The sequence below is a fragment of the Lytechinus pictus genome, chromosome 2, assembly GCF_037042905.1.
Source record: "Lytechinus pictus isolate F3 Inbred chromosome 2, Lp3.0, whole genome shotgun sequence".
In the NCBI taxonomy this organism is placed as follows: Eukaryota; Metazoa; Echinodermata; class Echinoidea; order Temnopleuroida; family Toxopneustidae; genus Lytechinus; species Lytechinus pictus.
The window spans coordinates 52,121,861-52,135,608 of record NC_087246.1 but is presented as its reverse complement, the minus strand read 5'-3'; the positions used below and the strand labels follow the sequence as shown (position 1 = coordinate 52,135,608).

At 36.1% G+C, this 13,748-nt stretch overlaps 1 long non-coding RNA gene across 1 annotated transcript; it reads left to right on the top strand.

The window, feature by feature from the left end:
• Positions 1 to 719: 719 nt before the first annotated feature.
• Positions 720 to 8,903, top strand: LOC135153143 (uncharacterized). The gene is made up of 3 exons (XR_010292650.1): positions 720 to 804; positions 6,901 to 7,023; positions 7,632 to 8,903. It is a non-coding gene; the product is annotated as an uncharacterized LOC135153143 (long non-coding RNA).
• Positions 8,904 to 13,748: the final 4,845 nt, after the last annotated feature.

Sequence of the window (13,748 nt, the reverse complement as noted above, 5' to 3'; positions counted from 1 at the left end):
ACAAAAGAAAAAAAAAACTGAAAACAAATAAATTAAATGATTAATTAATTAATTAAAATAGATTGAAATAAATGATACCTCTGACTATCTATATCACAAAAGAAAAAAAACTGAAAACAAATAAATTAAATGATTAATTAATCAATTAAAATAGATTGAAATAAATGATACCTCTGACTCTCTATATCACAAAAGAAAAAAAAAAGAAAAAAAATAAATTAAATGAATAAAATACATTAATTAATCAATATAAATAGATTGACAAATAAATAAGTTAATAACTGTATTAATATATAAGTAAATCGACAAAATTTCTGAAGAAGTAAATACATACACATTTTATTATTCTCTCTCCTTGTTTATTTGGAAAATAAATTGGAGGCCCTCCCCCCCCCCCCCCCCCCCCCACTCCAGCGCCGCCCATGATAATTCTCACCGGCCGGGGAAACAAGCCCCACGACCACGTTATTTTCCATGATATAACAGTGCAAGGGGCCTCGATAACGAGTATACTAATAGCCGTCATCGGAGCCCCACGCACGTGCGAATGCTGGGAAAAGCGCATTGGACGGGGCCAGTTTCGCGATTATCTTAGGATGCAAGCTTAATAATATACTCGTGATATAGGCCCCGCTACTGAGTTGGAGTGCCTGAATTGCCGTAGTGCGGGGCCTATATAACGATTATAGTATTATACTCGTGAAACAGGCCCCGCGAACGGACATTCTGAGCCATTCAACACAGCAGCGGGGCCTATATCACGAGTATATATAGTGAGCTGAAGTTAGCAACCTAGATATTGAGGTATGATCGATTACAATTTTTTTCTCGAGCGGGGCCTATATCACGAGTATGCCGATTTATCTCACGTTCTGACTAAAAATTAAAGTTTCTTAGTATAAAGAGATATTTTAAATTAATCATTATCGCCGTCAATTTTATGCAATGATTGCTTGTAAACTCTCCGGCTGCTTTTAGCCGTACAACGCCGGCAGTGCTAGCCGGAGGTTCCGGCGTCTGACACAGACAAATAATGCATAGAATCAACACCGTCAGAAAACAGTTTTAAATGATCTTCACGACATTGGACATTGTTTTTAAGGTTCCTGTGTCGGATGAACATGCGTGTCGGATGAACATGCATGTCGGATGAACATGCGTGGAATGAACACCGACAGAAAACAGTTTTAATTCATCTTCACGACATATTAGACATTGATTTTTAAGGGTTTTTTTTTAGCACCCCCGCCCTTTCTGGAAAATTCTAAATCTAGTCAGTATATTGGTAGTCTTTCTAGAGTCTAAATTCTAACGTTAACAAGTTAGATCTAGTCTAGGCCTAATGTTAGATTCGACTAGACTAGTCTAGACCCTCTAGTTAGGGCCTAGACTAGAGTCTATCCAGCTCTGTCACTCACTGACCGTCGCGTCAGAGCCAGGCCCTAGACTTTCTAGCCCTCAGTAAAGTCTAAGACAAACTAAGTAAGAATAAGTTAGGGCCTAGCCAGGCCAGACCTATAATAAGTTATAACAGAGCCTATGTTAGTAGATAAAAAAGAATTAGGCTAGAGAGTAGAGCCTAGGTATGGCCTACCTCAAGCGAGGGTTCGTACATGTATAGGCTCCACTATAGATAGTACGTACTTCACTACCGCTACCGTCCGCTCCACTATCAGATACAAATGAGATATGTTGAGTGGAGGGTAGCGGTAGTGAAGTGTATTGGAGCCTATAGTATACGAGCCCTCGCCTGAGGTAGACAGGGCCAGGCCCAAAGCCTATATTAGCTATATTAGCTTGGCCCCTTTTAAGTTCTAGTCTAGATCTGCAGTAGTCAGTAGATATATTCTGATCTAGTTTTCTATCTAGGGTCTTAGTTAGACTTAGACTAGTCACAAGACCATAGGCGGATCCAGCTTTTTGCGAAAGGGGGGGCGCACTGCCCAGCGGCGCAAAAATTTTTGCACTTCACCGGCGCCATAAAAGAAAATGTTGAAAAAGGTATATATATATATATATATATATATATATATATTCATATATATATATATATATATATATATACATACATATATATCTGTATGACTCATGAGATAGAGACACACATCTCACCAACAAATTAATGCGAGCGCGAAGCGCGAGCTGAAATTTTTATAGTATACTGACCTTTAAAAAGGAAAAAGGTGCCTGTTTATGACTGTTTGTAGTAACTCATGAGAAGGATACATATCTCACTACACAGATAATGCGAGTGCCGAGGGCGGGCTAAAATTTCTTTATATTCTGACCAGAAAGGTTTATATTCTATGCATTTTGGTAGCAATGATTAAGATGGGTATCTAAAAAAAAATAGATGCGAGCGCGAAGCGTGAGCATAAAATTTTGATATTTCGATCTGAAAAAATGACAGTTTAATGGACGTTTTTAATAGAGAACAAGATTATATCAAATAAAAGATTATTGCAAATCGAAGCGGGAGTTCTTTTGATTAGAACTGAAAACGGGACATTCTATTCACATATATTTAATCATGAAAAGTATGGGGTTTTGCTACAGAAATGATGCGAGCGCGAAGCGCGAGCTGAAAATGTTTATATTCCAATCTGTAAAGCGGACAATTTGCACGATTTTAAATAAAGAACGAGTTGTGTAGCTCTATCTCACTTGCAGATTTCTGTGTAACATTACCATCTTATTTTATTTTTGCACATGCGGAACTATTGGGGGAGGGCAAAACGATATGTTTGCCTCCCAAACCAAATATTTTCATTGGTGGGGCGATCGCCCCCTGCCCCCCCCCCCGGATCGACGCCACTGCATATACAATGATACTACAAGTCATCGTGAATCATTTGTAATACATCACCAACCCAGGTTTATATAATTTCATTCAATTTTCATGTACATGATGTTTAGGCCTATATACAGAATTATATATTGTGATGCTTTTCACTAAATCTAATGAAACTGGATATAATGCTTATGAGTTGAATTCAGAAAGAGATCTTTCAAGACAGAGCTTTGGAAAAAGTTCACCAGTTTTATAGGTATCGTTATCTTTGTTTTAAACTTCTTCCTGAGTGATCAGATGAATAAAATTTAACTTAATGGAAGATGAAAATAAATCAAATTTTGTGGCGTAAACATTTAAACGTTAAAACAAAGGTAATGACAAACTGTATTTACACATTGAAAATGATATTTAGTGGTTTAAGGTCTAACGAATATACGTCTGCATGGTTGCGTAATTATACACTCCCGGTATAAGCAACGTTTTGGAATAAAATATCGAATCATCTTCATAAAACATTAGAGTAGCTGTCTTACACTAAAGGCTATAGAGGTGGCACAATGTGGAATGTGTAAAGAAGAAAAGTGACTGACCTGACCTTTTTTTACTAAAGCGTTGGAAAATAAGATCAAAATTAAAGGATTTGCTCTACACTTTTGTATGATTCTTGGATTTCTTAAAATAACAAATTAAAGATTTCATGACATCTGTGGGCAACTGCCCTAGTCCACTCTGTAAGGGCATGCGATAAGCTTTGTTATTCATTATGACCATTCAACAATAAAATGTATAACCAGCTAGGTGCCGCTGATCATTCCTGACCGGCGACGATCTAGATTTGGTTGGCAATAGGCCATTCTTCATTATTCTACCGGCGCCTATTTATTGGAAACAGGGGACGCTGATCATTCTTTAAATTTAGGTGGCGCCGGTTAAGACAAAGGCAGCGCCGATTTGTCTTGACCGGCACCGATTCAAACAAGTAGTGCTGATTATTTTTACAGACGTCACGTAAGATTCAGGTAGCGGCAATTCATAATCGACTGGCGCCGATTTAGAACCAGGAGGCGCCGATTATGCTTGACTGGCGCCGATTTGGATTTAGGTGGAGCTGATTATTCTTGATCGGCGCCGGTTAAGAACTCAGGCAGCGTCGATTTTTCTTTACCGGCGCCGATTTATTACCAGATGGCGCCGATTTAGATTTAGGTGGCGCTGAATATCCTTGATTGGCGCCCGGATTGGCGCCGGTTAAGACTCTGGCAGTGCCGATTTTTTTCTTGACTGGCGCCGATTTATAACCAAATAGCGCTGATTATTCTTGCCCGGCGCCGATTTAGATGTGGAGCTGATTGTTCTTGATCTGCGCCGGTTAAGCCTCTAGCAGCGCCGATTTATAACCGAATGGCGCCGATTATTCTTGTCCAGCGCCGATTTAGATTTAAGTGGCGCTGATTATCCTTGATTGACGCCGGTTCTGGCAGTGTCGATTTTTCTTGACTTGCACCGATTTATAACCAGATGGCGCCGATTATTCTTGTCCGGCGCCGATTTAGATTTAGGTGGCGCTGATTATCCTTAATTGGCGCCGGTTAAGACTCTGGTAGTGTCATTTTTTCTTGACTTGCGCCGATTCATAACCAAATAGCGCTGATTATTCTTGTCCGGCGCCGATTTAGATTTAGGTGGCGCTGATTATTCTTAATTGGCACCAGTTATATGCAGGCAGCGCACTGCTACCGGCGAAGTTGTTGGAAAAAAGGTAGTTTTCTTTTCTTTCCTTTATATTTATTTTTTCAAGCGGCGCCTTTTCTTTCTTTTACTTTTTTTTTTTTTTTTTTTTTAGCGGCGCCGCTCAAATATTAGGGGGGGCGCGCGCCCCCTGCGCCACCCCCCTGGATCCGCCGATGTAGACCTCCCAGGTCTAGATATAGATCTAAGAAATTTTAATTTGTCTTGGTTAGCCGAGCTGGCTCTACCATTGTATTACTGCTTTACTAGATCTACATGTAGGCCTACCCCGGTTTGGGCCTTGGTTCTGGTCAGGGAATGAGGTGGTGCAGCCCTGCCCCTGGACCGGGTCTGGCTTGGGTTCCTTCCATTCATGCTTTTATTATAGATCAAAATCGAGACCTAATTCGGGACCCAATCTAGTTTAGCAATACAAGAGATCTGAAATAGATGTAGCTCAGGCAGAACGAGCGATTGCTTGTAATTTATTTGTATATTCTAGGGCCCAAAATTGAAACTGTCTTTGCATCATTAGTAAGCTAATCATTTGTAGGGCCTATCTATCATAGATTATCTAACACTATGGATCTACTAGAACTACAAATGTTACTCTAGATCCATTCTATGTCTAATCTTTAGCCTGGCTTCTTAACTCTGACATTAAAATTCAAATTGAGTCTAGTACTGTAGGTTCTAACTTAGACCTTTGGAAGGCGGGGCCTCTGCTGCCTACGCTACGGTGGTGGAGCCCCCTGGGTTTATGATAGAGCTATGGAATAGGGTAGTCTAGCTCTAATATTGTTTTCTAATGACAGGGGTAGAGGCCTAGATCTAGTCAAGATTCATCAGTTGGAAGATGTGCACTACAATAACATGTAGAGTATTAGACCCTAGCCCTAGGAGCGAGTTGGGGGGGGGGGTCCCTCTCTGTTAAGCAAAAAAAAAATGAAATGATTGGTGTGTATTGTGATAAAATAATATAAAAAACCCTGGGACACCCTCTGTGTTAACAAAGACTGGAGACTACTGAACAGGATGGGAAAGAAGGGGGGGGGAGAAGAATTATGCACTGAACTAATTAATTTAAACACTGAACTGAAAAGACATGTAATTTCACAAAAAACTTGTATGTTGATATCTAATATAGATATTAATGTACATCTTCGATTTATATTTTAGACTCTTCCAATTTTTAACAAAAGCAATGAGTTGAACATGCAGTCAAAAAAAAAGAGATCTACATGTATGTATCCTCTGTGTTTTCTGATTTGAATATATTCTCTGCAAGCTGGCTGCTGGCCTGTAGACAAGCTACCTGTTTGCTAAGTTTAATACACTTCTGAGGATATAGTGCACATTTTAGTTCTTTGATTTGTTTAACAGGTTAAAAACCTTATCAAATGCCTTTTCTATTAATTTTAAACCAATGCACAAGTAATATGTTTGGAGAAAAGGCATTTCCATTACCGGTAACTACAAGATTTGGTTTCTGATCTGTGAATAAAAATAACCATGATAATTGAAATTCTCTTGGTGACTGTTATCAAGAATTTTTTATACTATTTTCTATTTCCTTTACCTATTTACTCTAAAGGATTTTTCAGATAAATTATTAAAGGGGTGCTTTTTTTTAGAAAAAAAAAACCTTGGCAATTTGAATTTTTTTAAATCCCAAATTTTTGTATAAATAATAGAATTATAAGGCCTACAATTTTCTTACCTATCAAAACCTATCTTCATTAGAAGTATTCACATATTGCGTGTGTAAATCATTTTTCTAACATATTTTTCTACAAGAAAAAAGGAATTTGAAGCCTTAATGAAACACTTGTACTCTCCTTGCAATATGTGATAAAGGTGCAAAAATTGACCTTGTCATTATTGTTTGCACCCAGAAATGTTCGTTTGCACAATAAAAGGGGCAACATTTTACCTTTTAAGGTGCATGATAGTATTACTTAAACATTAAAAATGTTCAAATCTTTTAACCTTTATTACATGGTTCAAATCTGCTACACCCATAAAGGTGCACAAATGAGCATAATTGCGCTCATTGGCACTCCTTATTGTACCAACCCCTAAGGTTCAAATTTGAACCTTCTTAGTGTTTTCATCAAACCATTTCAAGGTTGAATGACTAGACCTTATTTGCCTTTGATTAGTATTCTCAATGCACTCATGGATAGAATTCATTTTTACACAGTTCTGAAAATAGCCAGTGAAACTGTCCCAACACCCCTGTCAAATATATTTGACAAAATCTGTAATGATTAAAATATTTTTTTTAAAGAAGGAACTTCAGTTGTTTATTCAAAATGTAAATATGAATTCATTCTCATATGTCACTATTAAAAATTTTGTATTCACTTTCCTAACAGTTGAACCACACAAACGGTGAGAAGAGGTAGAAATAAAGAGGGGGATTGCAACTGGAAGGAGATGGAAGTCCAGACACTCTGCCACTGTGTGCCATTGAACAAGAAATCTCTTTTAGTATGAAGGTAAGTTTTTATATAAAGTTGTGTTTATTGAATATTCTACTTGTAAATACAAGTATACTATACGGTAATATTTATTCTAATTTATTTTATTGTTTTTAAGAGCGGTTGTAAATGTGATGTACTGTTATATATCATTCATTTTCAAATATGAATCTCTTTTACAATTCATCTCATACAATTCATCTCAACAAAGAGACTAACAATGTGAGCTTACAAGCATAAACACAATATAAGTGCATTTAGGAATAAAATAGTGGTAGGAGTAGAAGGGAGAGGTCGCAAGTTGATAACATAAACATGACCTTGACCTCAATTTTGTGTTGTTGTATTTTTTCGCCAAATATGAACATTTTCTCCAATGACTTGATTGAAATGAAATATATTCTTACAACCATATAAGGGTATACAAAATAATATTCGGAGACTATTAACCCATTTTTTATTTTACATTATATACATTTTTTTTATTTAAGCCTGTGATTGCAATCTCAAAAGGCTCTTTCATAATCTTGAAGAGATACATCATACATGCACATGTATGTGAACACTCTACTATTATAAAGTTGAGTTGCTAAAGTTGTTTTCACTTATTATTCTTATAATTTCAGATTATTCAAGAGTCAAGACTGTTGAAGACGTGACGACATGGACCTGGTTGCACATGGCAAGGGAACTATCTGGTTGTACCCTGAAGTATTCGCTTTAAGATTTGAAAATTAGCAAAAGTACTAATTTTCATTTTTTCAGAGATAATAATCATTATATTGACATTGTGGATATCTTTTTATGATTGTTATCATAAAATTATTATAATGTTAATGATGATAGGTCATAATAATACAAATGAATTATAAGTAGAAAAGAAGACAACCAAAAATGAGGAGGAAAAGAAGAAGATGAAGAAGAAAAAGAAGAGGAGGGGTGGAAGAGGAGAAAAGGAGAAGAATAAATAACATCACTGTGAGTTCCTCTTCATGATATTACATAAATATTTGTCTCTTTTAAATGAAAATATTTATTAAGCATAAAAATAGGATTTAGTTATTCTTGTTTTTTAAGATGTATTATTATGTATCATGTTTGTAGTTGTACACTTGATTGAGGTACATGTATTGTATTCATTTAGGATATAAATAATATGTTTTATTTGAATCCATGTACCTCTTTAAAGGACAAGTCCACCCCAACAAAAAGTTGATTTGAATAAAAAGAGAAAAATCCAACAAGCATAACACTGAAAATTTCATCAAAATCGGATGTAAAATAAGAAAGTAATGACATTTTAAAGTTTTGCTTAATTTCACAAAACAGTTATATGCACATTCTGGTGGGTATGCAAATGAGGTGACTGATGACGTCATCCACTCACTATTTCTTTGGTATTTTATAATATGAAATATGGAATATTCAATTTTTCTCCTCATTGTCAAGTGAAAGAACGATTAATTCCTCCCTGAACATGTGGAATGAGCATTGTTTAATACTATATGATCAGTCAAGTTGTTCCTTATTGTCAAATCTATAAAAAAAGAAGAAATATAGTATAATTCAAACAATGAAAAACAAAAGAAATAGTGAGTTAGGGACATCATCGACTGTCTCGTTTGAGTTGTGCATACAATGTTTTGTGAAAAATAAGCAAAACTTTAAAATGTCATAATTTTCTTATTTTACATCCGATTTTGATGAAATTTTCAGCGTTTTGCTAGTTTGATTTTTCTCTTTTTATTTAAATCAACATTTTCTGGGGTGGATTTGACCTTTGAATCATATTTATACAGTCATGATTAAAGGACATGGGACAGGTAACAAGATTACATTGTTTTACAAATTTTAGTGTGATTTTATTTTAAAAGTAATAAAATTTACATAAAATGTCATTCTTTTTGCTTCATCTCTTTGTTCGTTTTTTTTTATTGAATCGGGAGGGGGTGGGGTGTGGTAAAAATATGATTTGCCCCTCAGAACACACTTGATTCCCTCCTAAAAATAGTAATTAATATTTGTAGAAAATTGTATGATTGTTTTTTTATGAACTCTGAATATTGTCCCATAAATTGTCAAATTAGGAAAATAATTGATTGAGATGAAGATTTGAAGTAGGAAGGGCGAGAAATTAAAAGGAAATTCATATAAAAGTGAGAAAGATCCAGAGATGCAAAGATATATATATATATATAGGGAATAATGAGAGGGGGGGGGCGAGGTGAAGTAGAATGGGAAAGGGAAAGAAAAAGTACTATAAATGTGAAGGAGTCATTAACAGAGATAGATGTATTGAGAATTGAAGAGATAAGTTCCGAGAATGATAGTGGGCCAATCTCGGAGGGAGGATGATAATGAAAGGGGGAAAGAGGATAAAGCATTTTTTTTTTTTTGGGGGGGGGGATTACATTTGATGAGAGAGAGATAGACAGAAAATGGCCAGGTGCTCAAAGATGAAAAAATATAAATGATGGGTGACAGTGGTATTGACATATTATATAATGTTACCATGGCAACACGATTTCCGACACATGTAAAAAAATGTCCTGTATTTGTCTTTACCTCGAGACCAATGTGTGAGCCAAATTTCATGAGAATTGGTTGAAAACTAATCAAGTAGTTGGAACCAATATATTTTTACCCAATTTGGGGCTTATAATATGTTGTAACCATGGCAACACAACTTCCAACACACACAAAATATGTGTCTCTCACACCTTTACCTCTCACTCAATGTGTGAACCAAATTCCAAGAGAATTGGTTGAAAATTTATGAAGAAATTAAAACTGAAAGTATTTTACCAATTTTTTGTCATATAATATGCCGTTACCATGGCAACATGATTTCTAACACACAAAATAGGTTTTGGAGCTAGGGGAAGCAATCGCAATTCCAACACCAACGCCAACACCGGACTTGAAGTCATCCAATGTGTGTACCAAATTTCTTGTTTAATCACATCTGAATTAAGCACAAAAGGGGCGATTCTAGACCGAAAGTCAAAGTTATTATCATTATTTCGGAAGGGAGGGGTGGTGCTTGAAAAACATGAGACGTTGATATATTAAATTATAATATTATTCTAAGGAAAATGTCCTATCCTAAAAAAATAAGCACAATAACTTTTATGCTTAGGCCTAGCTTTGCTTATAAAAATAAGGGAAATATTTACGATAATTATATTTTTTAATATTGAAAGAATACATCTTGGGCTATCCAATGACACAAAAATTATTTCGAAACTCCAAGTAAAACTCAATATATCATCAAAATTACAAAGGGCATAATTATAAAAAATAATCCTAAAATTACCCTTAAGTCACTTATTGCAGAAAGCCGCAGGTTATGTCTTGATTTTAATCACGACATAAATTTATGTCATTCAAATGGATTTATGTCATGATGTTATGTCGTGATTTATGACATAAAGCTTTATGCAACGGATTTATGTCAATATTTGTGTTTATGTCATGATTTATGCTGTATGACATAAATCGTGACATAAATCATGACATAAATCAATACATAAACTTTTTTGCAACAGGGCCCTGTATTGATATTAAGCACTCTGCTTAAAATGGCGGTTTCCCAAATTACACGAATATAATTATTGTCTTCAAGAAAAAAAAGTTCCATAATTCTGTTTTGTGATTATTGCTAATAGCAGAAGTTTTTCATTGGTATCATTACAACATGTACAATGTCATTTATTAATTGATGTCGTGGAAATCTGGGTATCGAAATACACATGGCATTGCGAAAAACTTCGATATAAAGAACGCATAGCTTCACTGATTCTGTAATAGCATAGGCTGTTTAAAAGAAGTAAAAATTATTGCCAGTGTGATTTAAAATTATATATTATATTTTATAATTACTCTTGGGGAAATCATTTAAAATGCATTCTCATTATGCTGTAATGTGATGAGGAAAAAAACATTGAGAATGTCATTTTTGCTTTTCACAGTTTTATTCATATAAAATCCATGTGTGACTTAATAGACCATACGGATTGTAATTTCTAACTGAATCTTTGAAAGAGTGTAATATAAGGAAAGACGCTGGCCTTTGACATAACACTGTCTTTTGGGGATTGGTGGATATATATGATTCACCCCTTCACCTTGAGATTTGAATATCCTCTCATATCTTACAACTATTTTATCGCCAGTCTTGCATTATTCATTTTCGAAGGAGCTCAGGAACATGCCAGAAACATTATCTCGAGACGATAATGTTTGAAAGTTGATATGTTCCATTGTAAGGCGATTCATCAACGAGACATTCACCAGACATACAGAGCCCATAACGACCTTTTTATTGCATATTCTTTTTTATTTTCTTTCGACTTATCAGTTGTTCATTAGGTATTCTAGCTCGACAAAGAATGAATTATTCTACTTCTTTTTACTAATAGTATTTAAAGCTCTTTTGTCTCAGGATAGCGCCAGGCATCGTAATTACCAGGAATCCTCAATAATCGCTAACCCCGTCTCCTGGTAGAGCTCTTTTATCAAAGCTAATTTCTAAGAAAGGCGAAGAAGGTCGTGCCACCTTTGGCCTGCAGCTATGGTTTATGTGCATATTACCCTTACGATAGGTATATTCTGAACCATGAAATGATTGCAATTACAAATAATGCTTTAAACAAGGACGTAAATGCATTAGTGGATTAAATTACGTTGATGGGCCATTGTTGTACAAGTTGTAATGTAAATGTACATATTCTTTTGTATACATGGGAGGATAGATTGGTGAAGTCACCACCCCAATCCCTCTCCCAGAGGCCATTTGCCTTTCGTAGTTCGACAAAAGGTTTAAGGTTTACATCACTTCACTACAGCAGTTTTGTTTCACTCGAACTATCTTCCTTTAGCATATCTGATTTTGAAGACAAGAATTCCAGAGAAGGAATATACAACCCATGCAAACGTGCATGTCTCAACGATGTATCACAGGGATGATCATTGTAGTGTTGTAGTGTTGGGTTTTTTTTGGGGGGAGGGGGAGGAGTACCAACTTAATCTATAGTTCATTGGGGGGGGGGGAATAAATTCAGCATGAATATGTCGGACTTCATTTTGTCAGGTGTGTGTTCAGAGTTAAATGAAATCTATAGGCGGATGAAGAATTCATTCATATTCTGGCTGAATCCCCATATCCCATGAACATGGAAACTAAAACCAGTTTGGTCTGACTAAGATATATTCCAAGGATACTTAGCGTTCAGTGAGTGGCGCCACCGACTGTTCCTTGGTGTTGATCATGTGGTTTTGCAATTGACGCCACTAACTATGTGTGAATGCGACATGTGACGCGTCAGAGATGCTACACGGCATACTAACCCCTAGACGCCCTCTCTTGCGGCTAGACACCCGTCTCCACTGCTTAAACCGTGGACAGGTAGGTTACCAAAAGTTAACCTAGTAGTGTCCCTGCTCAAAGACAGGAGATATCGAATTCGACTTTTAAAGGGAAATCCTTCGACCAAGTGACAGCTTCATAGGTAGTGTGCTCGGATAATGTTTCCCCTTCCTCTCATCAACGAAACCCTCACTGTGGTTCTGGCGATCAATCCATTAAGAACACTTCTTGATTTTATCGCATTAAAATGATTATGATGGCTACTCGTTCGTTCTGAATCATGGATGAAGTGTCTTGAATCACGGTGAATGAATTGAAGCGAGGGTGATTATGTTCGTGCGGTTATTGAACTCATTGCCATAAACCGCCCACAGGCATACGCTCTCGCACAGTTCTTAAATGTAAAGCTGTTTCAGTGATTTTTTTATTTTTTTTATTTCATCTATAAATAATTGAAAGCATACAGTGTTGTGTGTAATCGAATCAGTACTAAGTCAGGTTTTTTTTGTTCCATCTTTTTGACAAAGCTTTAATTCTTAATTTCATATAGGGCACCACACCCTTTATATCAAATATGAATATCGTATGATCGTATTATCTAGTATGAGAAGCTGTTTTTTGTTATGTGGCGTGTATGAGAAAAGAATATTTTTTTTCAAAGACGACAGCGTTATATTAGTTACGTTTCACCTGCTATGAAAATAGGTTCTTAAAACTGTCACCAGTCGCTATTAATTAAGAAATTATGTTTGTTCATTTTTTCTGATATGTATATATATATTATGTATGTAAACATATAGCCCAGACTACTGATTTATTTTGTAATCACTGTTGGAACTCGTTACACGGAAGACGTAAACGAAAAAGCCTACTTGTGATATCATGAAATAAAAATTTTGAAAAAAAGAGGCAACATGACATTATCAGCCCACCTATTATTCATGACGTCATGTATATAAATGAATTCGCATAATATTTCTTAATGTTTAAATGTAATACCTTCATTATTTTTCATCAGATTATAAAGACATCTCAGCGTTTTGCTCGTTAAATTTTATCACTTTTAGCCAGTGGGATTCCCTTGTAGATGGCTAATTTTTTGAACTTGTATATTTTGTAGGCCTATATGTTGCTCTTTCTTTTTGGCTCGATTTGGAAACAAGACTGTTAGATCGAAGCTCTTTGATCGGAAACAAGAAGAGAGAGAGAGTGTGTGTGTGTGTGTGTGGGAGGGTGTGTGCGGGCGGGCGTGCGTGGGTGCACGTGGATGTGTGCGGGTGTGCGCGTGTGTATTCGTTACAGGCAGGTTGCAGGGCTCAATTTCCCCCTATACCCTCTTTGGCAAGCTGTTGGGCCGTAAATCGATGGCAATGAC